The sequence below is a fragment of the Polypterus senegalus genome, chromosome 4 (genome assembly GCF_016835505.1).
Source record: "Polypterus senegalus isolate Bchr_013 chromosome 4, ASM1683550v1, whole genome shotgun sequence".
NCBI lineage: Eukaryota > Metazoa > Chordata > Cladistia > Polypteriformes > Polypteridae > Polypterus > Polypterus senegalus.
In genome coordinates, this window is record NC_053157.1 from 24,014,204 (window position 1) to 24,025,534 (window position 11,331).

An 11,331-nucleotide genomic window follows, 5' to 3' on the forward strand; every position below is an offset into this window, starting at 1 on the left:
TGCAGGTGAATGCAGACAGAGGCCATTTATCTGTTCTCATCCTCTTAGATCTGAGTGCTGCATTTGACACCATTGATCATAATATTCTTAGAAATCGCCTTAGTCAATGGGTGGGCCTCTCTGGCAGTGTCTTAAATTGGTTTGAATCCTACCTGGCAGGGAGAAAATTCTTTGTGAGTTGTGGTAATCAAATCTCAAAGACACATGATATCCAATATGGTGTTCCACAAGGCTCTATCCTGGGTCCGCTGCTCTTCTCAATCTACATGCTTCCGTTAGGTCAGATTTTCTCAAACTAAATAAAGAGAAATTTGAAATTTTGGTAATTGGCAATAATGGATTCAGCGAGGTTATCAGAAATAAACTTAATGCACTAGGTTTAAAAGTTAAGACGGAAGTAAAAAATTTAGGGGTAACCGTTGACTGTAATCTGAATTTTAAATCGCATATTCATCAGACCACTAGGACAGCATTTTTTCACTTAAGAAACATAGCTAAAGTTAGACCTCTTATATCATTGAAAGATGCGGAGAAATTAATTCACGCTTTTGTTTTCAGTAGACTAGATTACTGTAACGCACTCCTCTCAGGACTACCCAAAAAAGACATAAATCATTTGCAACGAGTGCAGAATGCAGCTGCTAGAATCCTAACTAGGAAAAGAAAATCTGAACACATTTCTCCAGTTTTGATGTCACTACACTGGTTGCCTGTGTCATTCAGGACTGACCTTAAAATACTGCTTATGGTTTATAAAGCCTTAAATAATCTCGCCCATCTTATATATCGGAATGCCTGACGCGTTATATTCCAAATCGTAGCCTTAGATCTTCAAATGAGTGTCTCCTTATAATTCCAAAAGCTAAACTTAAAAGAAGTGGTGAGGCGGCCTTCTGCTGTTATGCACCCACAAAATCTGGAATAGCCTGCCAATAGGAATTCGCCAGGCAAATACAGTGGAGCACTTTAAAACACTGCTGAAAACACATTACTTTAACATGGCCTTTTATAACTTCACTTTAACTTAATCCTGATACTCTGTATGTTCAATTCTTCATAATAATTATTCACAGTGGCTCCAAAATCCATACTGACCCCAACTCTCTTCTGTTTCTTTTCCGGTTTTTTGGGGTGGGCCTGCGCCACCACCACCTACTCAAAGCATCATGATGCTCCAACATTGATGGACTGAAAGCCAGAAGTCTACGTGACCATCATCATCAGGTCCTTCCATGAAAACCCTAAATCCAAAGAGGACTGTTTGACTTATGTTAGGTAGATTGCCCAGAGGGGACTGGGCGGTCTCTTGGTCTGGAACCCCTACAGATTTTATTTTTTCTCCAGCCTTTGGAGTTTTTTTTTGTTTTTTCTGTCCACCCTGGCCATCGGACCTTACTCTTATTCTATGTTAATTAATGTTGACTTATGTTTATCTTTTATTGTGTCTTCTTTTTCTCTATTCATTTTGTAAAGCACTTTGAGCTACATTTTTTTGTATGAATATGTGCTATATAAGGGCGGCACGGTGGCGCAGTGGTAGCGCTGCTGCCTCGCAGTTGGGAGACCCGGGTTCGCTTCCCGGGTCCTCCCTGCGTGGAGTTTGCATGTTCTCCCGTGTCTCGTGGGTTTCCTCCGGGCACTCGGTTTCCTCCCAAAGACATGCAGGTTAGGTGGATTGGCGATTCTAGATTGGCCCTGGTGTGTTTGTGTGTGTCCTGCGGTGGGTTGGCAACCTGCCCAGAATTGGTTCCTGCCTTGTGCCCTGTGTTGGCTGGGATTGGCTCCAGCAGACCCCCGTGACCCTGTATTCGGATTCAGCGGGTTAGAAAATGGATGGATGGATGTGCTATATAAATAAATGTTGATTGATTGATTGATTGAAAGCCATCAGGGCAGTTTTCCCTTCATGGTCTGGAGGAGACATAATCCATCTTCTGGGCGTCCTGGAAGGGTATAACCTCCAGCCGCTTGCCACAAGGGGTACCCAAAGACCCAAAGATTCTGCTTGTCTTCCGCAGGCACTATTTTTGCTGGAGGTCCTCAATGGCAGTTAAATAGGCACCAGTTACATACTTGGCAGTTTTTGCCATCCGCTGCAGAGACTTCTGCTCTGGGAATGTGCAGTTGTCATACTATACTGTGATGTAGTTCATCAGAATGCTCTTGATGGTGCGGTGGTGGAAGTTCATTAGAATCTGGCGCCCCATTCCTCGGCCTCCTCAGAAAGGAAGGATACTTCTATGCTTTTTTACAAGGGCAGAGATGTTAAAAGATGCATGAAAATAAATTGGACTGCAACATTCAATCATTATACCAGATGTAGGTAAGTTTTAAACATGTTGTTCCCAGTAGCTACTAATTAAAGGAATACTCCATCCATCCAAACATTCATTATCCAACCCGCTATATCCTAACTTCAGGGTCACAGGGGTCTGCTGGAGCCAATCTCAGCCAACACAGAGCGCCAGGCAGGAAACAAACCCTGGGCAGGGCCAGCCCACCACTGTAAAGGAATACTTCACCAAATAAAAGTGTATATATACAGTATATATATATATATATATATACAGTATATATATATATATATATATATATATATATATATATATATATATATATATATATATATACACACAGTTGTGCTTAAAACTTTGTGAACCCTTTAGAATTTTCTATATTTCTGCATAAATATGACCTAAAACATGATCAGATTTTCACTCAAGTCCTAAAAGTAGATAAAGATAAACCAGTTAAACAAATGAGACAAAAATATTATACTTGGTTATTTATTTAGTAAGGAAAATGATCAAATATTACATATTTGTGAGTAGCAAAAGTATGTGAACCTCTAGGATTAGCAGTTAGCTTGAAGGTGAAATTTGAGTCAGGTGTTTTCAATCAATGGGATGACAATCAGGTGTGAGTGGCACCCTGTGTTATTTAAAGAACAGGGATCTATCAAAGTCTGCCCCTCACAACACATGTTTGTGGACGTGTATCATGGCACGAACAAAGGAGATTTCTGAAGACCTCAGAAAAAGAGTTGTTGATGCTCAGCAGGCTGGAAAAGGTTACAAAACCATCTCTAAAGAGTCTGGACTCCACCAATCCACAGTCAGACAGATTGTGTACAAATGGAGGAAATTCAAGACCATTGTTACCCTCCCCAAGAGTGGTTGACCAACAAAGATCACTCCAAGAGCAAGGCATGTAATATCGGCGAGGTCACAAAGGACCCCAGGGTAATTTCTAAGCAACTGAAGACCTCTCTCACATTGGTTAATGTTCATGTTCATGAGTCCACCATCAGGAGAACACTGAACAACAATGGTGTGCATGGCAGGGTTGCAAGGAGAAAGACACTGCTCTCCAAAAACATTGCTGCTCGTCTGCAGTTTGCTAGAGATCACGTGGACAAATAAGAAGGCTATTGGAAGAATGTTTTGTGGACGGATGAGACCAAAATAGAACTTTTTGGTTATAATGACACAAGTCATTCTACCAAAGAATGGTTAAAGAAGAATAAAGTTAATGTTTTGGAATGGCCAAGTCAAAGTCCTGACCTTAATCCAATCGAAATGTTGTAGAAGTACCTGAAGCGAGCAGTTAATTGGAGGAAACCCACCAACATCCCAGAGTTGAAGCTGTTCTGTACGGAGCAATGGGCTAAAATTCCTCCAAGCCATGTGCAGGAATGATCAAAGGTTACCGGAAACGTTTAGTTGCAGTTATTGCTGCGAAGTCGGGTCACACCAGACACTGAAAGCAAAGGTTCACATACTTTTGACACTCACAAATATGTAATATTCGATCATTTTCCTTAATAAATAAATGACCAAGTATAATATTTTCGTCTCATTTGTTTAACTGGTTTCTCTTTATCTACTTTTTGGACTTGAGTAAAAATCTGATGAAGTTTTAGATCATATTTATGCAGAAATATAGAAAATTTCAAAGGGTTCACAAACTTTCAAGCACAACTGCATATACAGTATACAGTGGAACCTCGGTTTGCGAGCATAATTCGTTCTGGAAACGTGCTCGCAGTCCAAAACACTCATATATCAATGTGAATTTCCCCATAAGAAATAATGGAAACTCAGATGATTCGTTCCACAGCCCAAAACTATTCATATAAAAATGATTAAAACAAAATATAAAGTAAAAATACGTAAAACAAATTAACCTGCACTTTACCTTTGAAAAGAATCATGGCTGGTGTGAGTGAGTTTCTAAACTCTTGTGGGATTCCACCCAACGAGACGACAGTGGAAGAGCGTCCCAAAGCAATCGCAGTCTCCCAGTTCACTGTATAAGCGTATCGAAAAAGATCGCAGACATGCTATAAGCCTTGCCGTCAATGGGTGATACAAGGAACATTATAAAGATCCAGCCAGCCATTTTCCAACCTGCTGAATCCGAACACAGGGTCACGGGGGTCTGCTGGAGCCAATCCCAGCCAACACAGGGCACAAGGCAGGAATCAATTCCAGGCAGTGTGCCAATCCACCACAGGACATACACAAACACACACTAGGGCCAATTTAGAATCGCCAATCTATCTAACCTGCATGTCTTTGGACTGTGGGAGGAAACTGGAGCGCCCGGAGAAAACCCACACAGACATGGGGAGAACATGCAAACTCCACGCAGGGAGGACCCGGGAGGTGAACCCGGATCTCCTAACTCGCGAGGCAGCAGCGCTACCACTGCGCCACCTTGCCCATTATAAAGATCCCACTACAATAAATAACCGTGCTGTTGCTGTTTCAAGCTGAATAAAGCTGGTGTTGTTAAAGTACAGTACTGAGACTCAGCTTCGTGTTTTGGGGTGCAAGACGGGGACTCGCACTTCACAGCACACACGCACGCACGCGCGCGCACACGCACACACACAGTCACAATGCTGTAGTAAACTGTATACGCTCGTACGGATGTTGACTATATGAGTGAGGCACGCAGACTCAGACGGAGAATAGGAGACGATTGCCCTCAAGAGAAGAGAGAGAGACGCACGCAAGAGAGACAGAGGGAGAGAGAGAGAGAGACGCGCGAGAGAGACACACACACACACGCACGCGTGTGCAAGAGAGAAAAGAACCATCTGCTCAGTTGTGATCACATGACGCTCAGTAGACAAAGTGTATCCATACTACTTGTATTGCAAGACGCCGCCGCTTATCAAGTCAAAATTTATTGAAAAATTTAGCTTGTCTTGCAAAACACTCGTAAACCAAGTTAATCGCAAACCAAGATTCCACTGTATTTATGTATGTAGTATATACTACTCTGTTGGGTCTTTGAGCAAGACCCTTAACCTGAAATTGCTCCAGTGGCATTGTGCAATGGCTGACTCCCCCAAAGGTCATGTGAAACGACAATTTCCCCTCAGGGATTAATATAGTATACCAAATATATTACTATATATCTTTTAGTTACCCTGTTTTGTTTGTAGTGATGGCTTAGAAAGAATTTTTAATGCAGTGTTTCAAAGAGAGCACTACTGTTTGCTGCTGTTCAGTATTGAGCTCCATTGAAGCCCATTGTATCATACAATTTGCGATCTCTGTGCTCATTGAAAACATTGCAGTTAAACATCCATGAAAATATCTCTTATACAGTCATTTGCTCACAACATCCAAAACACACACATTTTGCTAAAATATTGTTAAATAAATACTTCTGAAAGTTTTGAATTGAAGACTGGACTCTTGACCATTTAATGAGGTGTAAAGGTGGATCTTCAGAAGTTACATCCCATGTGAATGAGCTTCACATTCACTTCTCTTATTTTCCTCACAAAGATACTAGCCATCTTAATAAAGGTCATCCATCCACACCAAATCTATGGCACCGTGGATAGCAGAATTATAGACAGTCTAGTCATGATCAAGGACTCCATCCACTATGTGAAGACCAGGAGAAGGTCTTTAAACATATGTCATACAAGTTCATGAGCAAGCTCTCATGTATTTGTAAAAATGCACTTTCAACAAATGCTAAATAAAGAACCATTTTTGATAATCATGTTCGTCTCTTCTTTACAAGCAATATAAATGCTTCAATATATTACACAAAATCTGTTTCAATTAAAAAACAAACCTGGGTTGAATTCTTTTTGTCTGTCTGCCAAAATATTAACATGAATTGGTTTTGCACAACAGAACAGTGGTCAAGTGACTGTCCCTAATTCTAATAATTCCTTCAGTCCAGCTTTAAATACTCTTCTGACACTACGTTCACATTACAAACCTCATTGCTCAGTTCATATTATATGCTCAGAGCAGATTTGGCTATCTGGATGGTTCACATGCATAAGTACAAGTGACCTGTATCTAACTGTAATGAAAATGCAAATGTCCTCTGAAACAGCTGGCATCAACACATGTGTGCACGAGTTACCTGAATCATCATCAACATGATATTTATGAGAAGACTCATTATCCATCCATCCATCCATTTTCTAACCCGCTGAATCCGAATACAGGGTCACGGGGGTCTGCTGGAGCCAATCCCAGCCAACACAGGGCACAAGGCAGGAACCAATCCTGGGCAGGGTGCCAACCCACCGCAGGACAGTATGTTAAAACCAAAAAAATAGACACAGTACTAGTTAGTGTATGCATCATATTTTGCTCTTGATAACGAAAAGCTGGGTATGATTAGGTCAAGTAGGCGTAAAAAAAAGCCAGACGGCCTAGCTTTTGATATTTATGCAGCGATTGCTGGCACTGCTGCACTAAAAGATATGTGAGTATGAGAAAGGGGCCAGCAAAGGTGGGACTGTAACTGTGGTCATAGCTGTAGCTCTCCTCCATTGATGATAATAGCACTCAGTCCATGTGTATAGGCAAAAAACACTTGAATTCCGATCTGACCATTCTCATTCATGTTGCATGGCCACAGATCGGGTACATATCTAATCTTGGACCACATATGAAAGTAACTCAAATCTGATTTGAAAAGAATGGATTTCTTTGTCCATACAGTCTTGGAAACACCAAATTTGTGTCACATTAAGGTAAAAAATCAGATTTGAGTCACTTCAGCCAGGTAATGTGAATGTAGTCTGAGATGCAGTCTATGTGGAATTGGCATGTTTTCTTGATGTTTATTTTCCATCTACTCTAATTTTCCTCCCACGTACCTAGAGAAGTGTGTATTAGGTTAATTATTGATTGCAGATTGGCCCTATGTAGGTGTGAGTGTGAATGGCTTCTGTGATATGATGGTTGGTGGCCTGTCCAGCATTTGCTCCTGCATTGTAACTAATTGTTGTTTAGCTTTCACACACGGAACCTAAAAGTTAGGTGGTAAGAGTTTGGTGAGTTTGAGGTTTTTCTTCAGTGAAATAGAAGCAAAGATTTCCAAATATAACACTTGATCTTCATATTTGGTAATGTAAAGCACTCTTAAATAGGATTTCAGAACATTGACTTATTTAATTTTGTTTTACATTGTATATATATTGTATTTCATTAAAATAAAATATATTTTGTGTGACTTACAGTTTCAGTTTATTTCACATTGTACTTCATGTTGTGTTTTATGTTTGACAGCTCACTATTTGTGATGATGGATATGATTCTAAAAGTTTAATGCCAAACTAGAGCGATGTTTGGTTATAGATCATCTGTATTTATGTTTATTGTAAAAGATCACCATTTTGACATAACTCTCCTCTTCACTTAAGGGTGGGCTCCAACTATCTAATATGAATTTACAGAGAGAAGAAGTTAATCTCTAAAGGATGCAGAGTCATCTACAAGATAACAAACTGTTTTGTTAGCATCAGATAATTAATGTTAGCATACAGCTACAGATTCAGCACTTTGTTTAAATAGCAGTGCATGAAATTCATCAACTAAAAAAAGAAAAAAAGAGAACATTTTTAATATTTGCACTCACTTCCTTTTAAAATATATCACAATGTTTCAGAAAAACAGGCAACATAACAATATTAAACCAGCTTTCTTCAGCAAAATGTTTACACCTTCTTCCATATTTGTCATATAACGGGGAGCAAACTGCATCGACCCCTCAACTAAAGAGACTGTGAAGCAATTAACATGCACATGCATTTAGTTGAACATTTTACTTGTTTAAACCCATAATGAAACTGCAGCACACAGTCCTAAAAATCTTCAATTAGATATGCCTGCACTTCATTTTTTGCCTTTGTCTGTGTACTGATAGATAGATAGATAGATAGATAGATAGATAGATAGATAGATAGATAGATAGATAGATAGATAGATAGATAGCATGCTTAGGTAGGTGAGAGTCCCAGCTGGTGAGGGTCATCCTGCCTTGTCCAGGAGACAGGCAAGAGATGCCAATGTGGAAGTGTGGAAGTAGATATGGTGGCTTGAGACAGAAGCACAGGGGGAGACAACTTATCAGGGCTACATACTCCCCCGACATATTAGGTGGCAGCATCCCTGAGCAGTGCTACCACTACGGACACTTACAAGGCATGCTGGGAAACTGTAGTCACATGGGTTCCATGTTGTTGTTGAGTTCCATGGGTGTCTCGCAGTTAGGAGACCTGGGTTCGCTTCCCGGGTCCTCCCTGCTTGGAGTTTGCATGTTGTCCCCGTGTCTGTGTGGGTTTCCTCCGGTACTCTGGTTTCCTCCCACAGTCCAAAGACACGCAGGTTAGGTTCATTGGCGATTCTAAATTGTCCCTAATGTGTGCTTGGTGTGTGGGGGGTGTGTGTGTGTGTGTGCACCCTACAGTGGGCTGGTGGGCTGACCAGGGTTTGTTTCCTGCCTTGTGCCCTGTGTTGGCTAGGATTGGCTCCGGCAGACTCTCGTGACCCTGTAGTTAGGATATAGCGGGTTGGATAATGGATGGATAGATGGATGGTTATTTTATCCTTTTTTTTGCAATCATCCTGAGGTATTCTGTATTTACTCATCATGAGGATTTATTTGAGCGTGAGCAACAACAACAACAACATTTATTTATATAGCACATTTTCATACAAATAATGTAGCTCAAAGTGCTTTACATGATGAAGAAAAGAGAAATAAAAGACAAAGTAAGAATTAGAATAAGACAATACTAATTAACATAGAATAAGAGTAAGGTCCGATCGCCAGGAGGACAGAAAAAAAACAAAAAACAGACGGCTGGAGAGAAAAAATAAAATCTTCAGGGGTTCCAGACCTCTGGGCATTCTACCTAACATAAAGGAAACAGTCCTCTTTGTATTTAGGGTACTCTTGGAAGGACTTGATGATGATGGTCATGTGGACTTCTGGCTTTTAATCCATCAATGTAGGACATCACGGTGCTTTAATTAGGTGGTGATGGCGCAGATCAAACAAACAAACAAATGGCTCAGAAAGAAAATGAAAAGAATAAGACAGCTAAAAGTCTATCAAAGTCTAAACTGGCCTCAAGTTCTAGGTACGGCCTACCAGGGACTCACCCGGAACAGACAAGCACAGGAACAGATCTGCTAAGACCTGACACTGCAGCATCAGCTTGAGCCAGGAGTGAAAGTGGGAGTGAAACTGTGAGGGAAGCAGGCAAGGACAATTTGTTGATTCCAGGAGGATTATTGGAACTGAACCTGGCCTTTTTATTCATGCTGTCAACTACAGTTAATACCCAGGGTGAACAGCGTCAACCCCTAATTAAATTTACAAGTCCACCTATGGAGCACGGAGAAGATCAAAATGTACTATCTGTGCTGAAGGTAATGATTGCCACACTTGGCAAAAGAGGGGGGAACATAAATGATATAAAGAGTGATATAAAGAAGGATTTAAGGGTTATAAAGAAACAAATAAAGGCCCTAAACAACAAAAATGTGCTACAGCTTCAGGATATAAAAGACCCAGGGGAATGTTTAAGTACTAAGTTTACCTTTATAGAAGTTGATTGATGAAAAAAATACAGGAAAATATGAGTAAGTTAAAAAGTAAAATTAGTGTATGTGCTGCTCAGCTTGAAGATGTTAAGCAAATATCTCATATTCAAATGGCTGAACAATCAATATTTGCCACCGATGAAAAAGCAGCGGTGACAAAATTAGAATGCAAAGTGCTCAGGGACAAACTGGCTGCAATGGAAGACAGATGTACAACATCGGAATCGAATGTCTCCCTGAAAAATGTGAAAGTCCAAACCCTGTGAAATTCACAGCTGAACTATCCTCTTTAATAAAACCCCTGTGTGCGTCCAGGTGTCCGTGTGTGTGTGTCTTCCAGTGAAGTGCGCATGCGCGGGGCCACACGGCACGTGTTCAGTCTCTTCCTGTGCATTCCCTGTGTGTGCAGAGAGAGAGAGAGACAGACAGACAGACGCGCACGCATGCACACACACACACACACATACACATGCACACACACACACACACGCACGCACGCACGCAGGCAGGCCCGCATGGGGGTCAGACACAGACACGCACACAAGCACGCAGGCCTGCGACAGAGACAGACAGACACACACACACAGACGCACGCGTGCATTGTTGCAATGTTACTTTTCTTGGTTGTTTATTAGATTATGAATTTTTCAAATGTTCTTTTTTCCCCTGTGCTTAAAACTCATTAAAAAAGGTGTTTTTAGCGAGCGGGTTGTACAGCTATAGCGCAAACTGTTGCAGTGTTAGTTTTCTCTGTTGTTCAAGGTTTTCTTAGTGTTATTCAATGTTTTTACATTTAGTTGACTATTATACTGTTCATTCAGTGGTATAATTAACTATATTTGTGCTTAAAATCTTAAAAATATATATTTACATACAGTTCATACGGTCTGGAACGGATTAATTGTATTTACATACAATCCTATGGTGGAAATTACTTCGGTTCCACCGAGATTCTACTGTATTACTGTCCGACAAAATTACAAGCATTTTACGTAAATACAAACCAGTATTACTGAGAGAGAAAATTAAAGGCACACAATACAGTGACGCATATTACAGCCACATACAAGGTCCCTTGCCATTTAATATAGACTGTTCATACAAATGTTTATGCACTACTGTTCTAGCACCCATTATTTTAACGGGCTTAATGTCTAGTTCTCTATAATAACTGAAGAGAACTTGAAATTGGAAACTGAGATCTCAGCAGCCAACTATATACATAGATTAAATGCCTCAAAACCGAGAAGCCTGATTGTCCATTTCGACAAACTACAAGTTAAAGAAAACTTGATGGCCATTCTCAGACTGAAAGAGATTATATTTGAAAGTAACCACATTCATATTTTCCCAGATTTCTACCTTCAACATTTAACAACATTAAATACAGCCTCTTGTTTCTTACCAAATTGAAAGCGGCTATTGAAAGTCAGTTTTACACTTTTAGCTT